The sequence below is a fragment of the Belonocnema kinseyi genome, chromosome 10 (genome assembly GCF_010883055.1).
Source record: "Belonocnema kinseyi isolate 2016_QV_RU_SX_M_011 chromosome 10, B_treatae_v1, whole genome shotgun sequence".
NCBI classification, from domain to species: Eukaryota; Metazoa; Arthropoda; class Insecta; order Hymenoptera; family Cynipidae; genus Belonocnema; species Belonocnema kinseyi.
In genome coordinates, this window is record NC_046666.1 from 59,793,614 (window position 1) to 59,799,878 (window position 6,265).

A 6,265-nucleotide genomic window follows, 5' to 3' on the forward strand; every position below is an offset into this window, starting at 1 on the left:
TGTGGTCGTTTTTTTTAAATTTCTTCTTTCAGCTGCTCTAATAATGATGCATAATATTCACCAGTGATTGTTTTACCCTTTTCCAAGTAGTCAATAAGTATTCCACGTGCATCCCAAAAAACTGTAGCCATAACCTTACCAGCTTACCAGCTGACTTTACGGTCTTTGCCTTCTTTGGAGCTGGTTCGCCTGTGGAAATCCACTGTTTGGATTGTTCCTTTGTCTCAGGAGTGTAATGGTGTATCCATGTTTCATCCACAGTCACAAATCGACGAAAAAATTCCTCACGATTCCGACTTATGCGCGCCAAAAGAGCCTCAGAGGCGACCACTCTATTGCGTTTATTCTCAGTTGAGAGCAAACGCGGCACCCATCTTGCCGATAGCTTTTTCATGCCTAATTTTGCATGTAGAATTGAAACAACTGCACCTATAGATATCCTTGTGGCCTCAGGTAACTCACGCACTTTCAATCTTCTATCCTTCAACACCATATCGTGGATTTTATGGATGATTTCGGGAGTACTTGCTTCTACGGGCCTTCCTGAACGTGGTTCGTCACTTATTGATGTACGACCACGCTTAAATTCATTTACCCAGTTATAAACCGTTGCTAAGGCAGGAGCAGATGTGCCATGAACTGAGTCCAATTCATTTTTTATCTCATATATCGGAAGTGGTGCTGACTGAAAACAGATGATTTGGAGCGATTCGCGCACCATCTGTTAGTCATTCTAAGGACTTATTGAACTACCCTCGTATAAATCTAATGTTGCCAATAGATCGGACTGATCATGAATAAGAGAGAAAAACAAAATTTCAAGAATTATACATTTTTATTTCCCAGATTGTTGTGGGTTAGAATGAAAGAGAAAATCAAAAGCATACTTACCCTCTATTTGGTTGTGAAATTAGTGTAGTAAAATATTCCTGCTGAGACTCGTTTAATGATATTTTAGGTACTTGCGATCATGGGGAAGAAATCATTCTAATCGGTGATATGAATTACTGGGTTGTAGTACTACACGGAGGTACTATCGGAGTCCTAAATCATTTCGAAGATGCAAAAATGAATGGTAACGGGGATAATTTGAACATCTTATGCTTAGAAAAGGGCTTGTTTATTACAAATACTTACTTTAGGTATAACGTGGTCGACCTACACACCTGATGCAGAGGCGATAGCTACAGTATGATAGACTTTGTCGTTATAGATAAGAGATTATGAGAGCTAGTAAAACATAAAAGTTTCAAGAGACTTAAAGACGAAACAGACATGAATCAAGATATGTAGATAATTTACTGAAACCAGAAGTACGAATAGAATTCAAAGATAAGATAAAAGAACGTCTATATAGGATGATTGTACGGTAGACAGAGCTCGATTTACTCAAAAAAGGATAATAATTGTAAGGATAGCGCGGTTGGAAATTATTGCGTAATATAATAGCTAAAACGCTAATTAGTCCGTATAATGATAGAATGCTCAAAGAATTTGTCGTAGAACAAACACTGGTGAATAAGAGTAAAAGAAATTCTCTAAAATAGTTTAAGCTCACTAATCAAACAGCTGGCCAACAAGAGTATCTGCGACAAACGGTAAGCAGTGGAACATCAACTGTACCTGCTGAGGATGCTTTGGCTAGCGTTGGCTATTTGCAGCCAACCACCTCGACAGAAATACTGTGGGAGAGCATCCATTGAGATACCACAATGAAGGAGGAATTGGTACGTCTCTATTACAAAAAAGGGAAGTTTGAAATGAAAATGGAAAAAGGATACAATTCAAGAACAAAATTTGCTGCAAAGTATCCTAATATAAAAAAAGTCGCACTAAGAGATCTTATCGCTAAGGTAAATGACATCAGGACTAATCTACATGTTAAAGAAGACCGAGCAATGGATATTAAACAACAGGTTGTTTTGGCGTGGAGAAACGACGGCAATGAACATCAGTTAGAGAAAGGCGCGTCAAAGGGTCAAGCAAGAGCAATTTATGTTCTTTCTCAACCTATTGCTAATCCAACACCACCACATCCTCCAGAGGTGGATGACCTTATACGATCAGAGGCAGAAGCAGAGGTTCAACAACAAAGAAAGCGACGAAAATGGACATACCATTTGAACAGAAATGTTATGCGCCTTTATTTTCTGGGAGAGAAATGTGGGTAAAGTGTGAGGAAAGAACATCATAGATTCTTCTCACTTAAATATGCAGAGCTAGCCACAAAAATAAATGAGCAGAATCTGGCAGATCAAACACGCTCAATATCTTTAAACAGATTTCGTTCGGCTGTTGAAATAGCTGCTATCAAAATGGAAGCTGAACGGCAGCTTCCTATTGATGAGCTTGCCTTGAAAGATGTTAATAACGAAGACTTGATTGATGCTGAAGACATAGGTGCTTGGGATTATGAACATCATGCACCGGATCCATAAGAACCACATCCGGATATCACTAACGATGTTGTGGATAGGGAAATTTCAGAAAAATTACAGCATCTGGAGAGGAATTTTGGTCATGCTTTACTAGAGTTCAGATATGTAAAACCAACACTAAGGCATTCTCTGCCCAAAATGAACATCACAAATGATCTGTGTGCACTGATATCACATCTCGACAGCAAGATTTTACCTACGTATTTGAACGTGGCTCAAGCTACGTTAGAGGTAGCAAAGTAAGGTAACAAAGAAAGGTGAAAATTGAGTCGATTAACTCCATATAAAAAGGAAATAGACCCAGAAAGCTGATGCACCATGTTACTAAAATCATCCACTCTCAGCATATCGAGACATTAATAGCAGCAATATTGGATAAAATTTTAGACTCTCAACGACAGAGACTTGATGTTCTTACTGCCAGACTGCGTCAGTACAAGAAAAGTAATGCACGAGGGCAACAAAATCAATACTTTCTGACAGATGAAAGAAGGTTCTATCGTGAACTAAGAGTAAAGCCAAATAACCACCAAGTCACCGAAGTCCCTTAATTGGAAGATATGACTAACTACTGGTCGCGTGCTTGGGGAAAAATGAACAGATGCAGTTTGCACACTGCGTGGTTCAAACTGGAAGAAGCAAGTGCAAGCAATAGCCCTGAAATACATCTGACAATCATCACAACTTTACATGTTTCAGCGGTCTTAAAAAGGGAAAGTAATTGGAAAGCTCCAGGTCCGAACATGGTGCACAACTTCTGGTACAAGTACCGTACTAGAGTGCATCTTGCGTTTGCAAGGTGTTTTCAGAAGATCATTGAACACCCAGATCTGATGCTAGGTTTTATGCTCCAAGGTACTACGTATACGTTACCAAAAAAAAACCAGACGCTCAAAGTACATCCGACTTTCGACCGATAGGCTGTCTTCCAACAATTTATAATTGTCTTACAGCTATCATTGCAGATAAGGTATATTCTCATTGCGACGAGAATGACATTCTTACAGAAGAACAAAAAGGATGTTGTAAAAACTCACGAGGATGTAAAGATCTAGTCACTATAGACGCTGTTGCCATGACTCAAACTCGCAATGGCTGCAGGCGAATCATATAAATATCTGGGTATTCTTAAATCTAAGGGTATTAAACATACGATAATTAAGACGAGCCTAACTACTGCTTTCACTACGAGAGTCAGATTGATTATGAAGAGTTTTCTCAACTCGACAAACAAAATCAGGGTAATCAACGCATATGCAATCCCTGTCCTTTCGGACTCATAAAATGGTCTAACACCGACCTTGAAAAGTTAAATAGAATTGTTCGCGTAGAAATTACGAAGCACTGAATGCACCACAGAAATTCTGCGATTAAAAGGATAGTTCTACCATGGCATTTAGGGGGTAGGGACGTTTTTGATGTCAAAAAACTGTGTGACTTACAAGTTATACAGTTTCAAGACTATTTTAAGAGCAAACGAAATGTTGCGCTTTACAGTAGCATCTGTAAAGCGTATTTCGACTACACGCCCTTAAATTTTCCTAAGATGAGGCCTTGAATATCACGGCAGAAACCATAGAGGAATTAGAAATACAATAGAGGCAAAAAGCCATCCATGGCGAGCACCCCAAAACGTTAGATCAAAATGATGTGAATATTGAGGCATCCAATATTTGGCTAAGAATGGGTATTCTGTATCCAGAGACGGAAGAATTCGTCATTGCGATACAGGACAAGGTTCTCAGCATCAGGAATGATCGCAAACACGTGTTAAATAAGGACGTGATCGACCGGTGCTCATTATGTGGAGATATCAACGAGTCCATCAAAGACGTTATTGATGGCTGTGGCGTAATGGCTCAGAGATTATATACTCTAGGACATATTTATGTAGCAGGCTTTATACATCAACAACTGGCCCTAAACCTAGGACTCTAAAAAGAATGGTTGCCTTTCTATAGATAAATTCCAATTCTCGTTTTAGAAAGCGAAGGTTACATCTTATATTGGGACGTCACTATGCACTGAACATCTTGAACATTAAAAAGTCAGCAGGGCATTTGCAGCAGCTCAAAAGGTGTTTCTATTAAACACCTGTCGCATTGTTAGAAGCTTTCTCATAACATCCTAATCTCAACAGTCTCTTGACTTAGTCCGTGGCTATGATGTATAACCGTGTTTAGCCGAATGAAATTTTTAAAAAATGATAGTAGGGAGTAGAAATATGGCGACTCCATTGCCCAATACTTTTGTATGCCTGACAAAATCCCTGTGAGTGGGATTTGCGAAAGTATCGCACAGATTTAATTAAGAATGAACTCGGTAAGATGGCATGCATCAAGTATTTTGTGCATGATTAGATGCATAATAACAAATAAAAATTACACTCAAAAAGTTAAGCTTGCCTAGTTCGAAACTTACAAAAATCGAATCACACATTGAACAAATGAAAAGTGTTGACTATCAAGTAGCACTGGACGCAAAAGTTAAAGGCTTTTTCAACAGCCAAAGAGCGCCTTGAACTACGATTAAAATGGATTTAAGAATACTCCAACTTTTCTACTCACCCTTCTCGTATTTTCAACAAAACCTCATGTGCTGTTGAAAATTCGCCTAGCTGAGAAGAGATTCATATCTTCTGCAAACATGTATATGAAGATACTCATAAGCTATATCCAGAAGCTTCGGATAACTCACTCTTTCGTAACTCTTGCTAGAGACTGCTAACCTCAAAAAACATCTTGAAACTATAAAACCCAACAATATCAACCCTTAAGCCATATAATCCTCTACCTTAATAGCTCAATAACCTTTCGATAGAGAACCTATAATATTAAAAGCCATAACCTGCAAAATGTATAGCCTCCAAATTCATCAATCCTAAATCATAATAAACGACAGACCCAAAATGCAGCAAAACAAAAAAAAAACTTACATAAACATTTCCAACCTCAATACCCTATAACCCCAACCACCTGTAAGCACCCCAAGGGGAACGGAAGACTGCTACGTCTACACCGTTGTTCCTAGGTATCACTAAATATAGGTTATTTCGTTGCAGGAAATCCTGGTCGTATTCAGTATTCGAATTTCAGTTGTAGAGATCCAAAGTTTATGTGAAATAAGATAAAATGTTTGGTTAAAAGTTTCAGCAAAACAAGAATAAAGTCTCAAATATAAGGTTTGATTGTAGCTTTCTGAGATTACAGGCTTTTGAACACTCACTTATAAGTCCTTTTGTTGTTACGGTTATGGGACTAAAAGCTTATGGAGTTTTTTGGGTTATACGGCAATGAAGATTTGGCGTCATAGGATTATGGACAATTGGGGTTGCGGAATTTCGAGGTATTTAATGCGATAGAGTTATGGGGATGTGGAGTTATGAAATTATATTCTACATGATTCGGATTTATATTGAGACATGCAATTTTTTTAGAATCACTTCAGGATTATGGAGCTCAAGGCTTGTGAAGTTACGAACTGGTGCACGAATGTAGTTATAAAGCTAAAACTCTCCGACATTATGGTTTCAAATATAAAAAACGTATAATCCACTTGGTCTGATTTAAGGAACACTTCACTCATTTTTTTCCATCGAAGTCATCAATCTAAATCTTCCGTACCTCGTATATACCTGCCTCGAGAAAAAGACAGTAGAGTTTTGCTGAGCTTAGAGTGTCTTCATCAAAGAACGGTTCGGGCTACAGTGTGCTTAGTTCTAAAAAGCACAGAATCTCAAATGCGACTCGTACGCCAACATGAAGTTTCCAATGTTGCAGCCTTTCTTTACTGAGCCGCAGGTGTGGCCGCAGAGGAGCTTGGTCTCT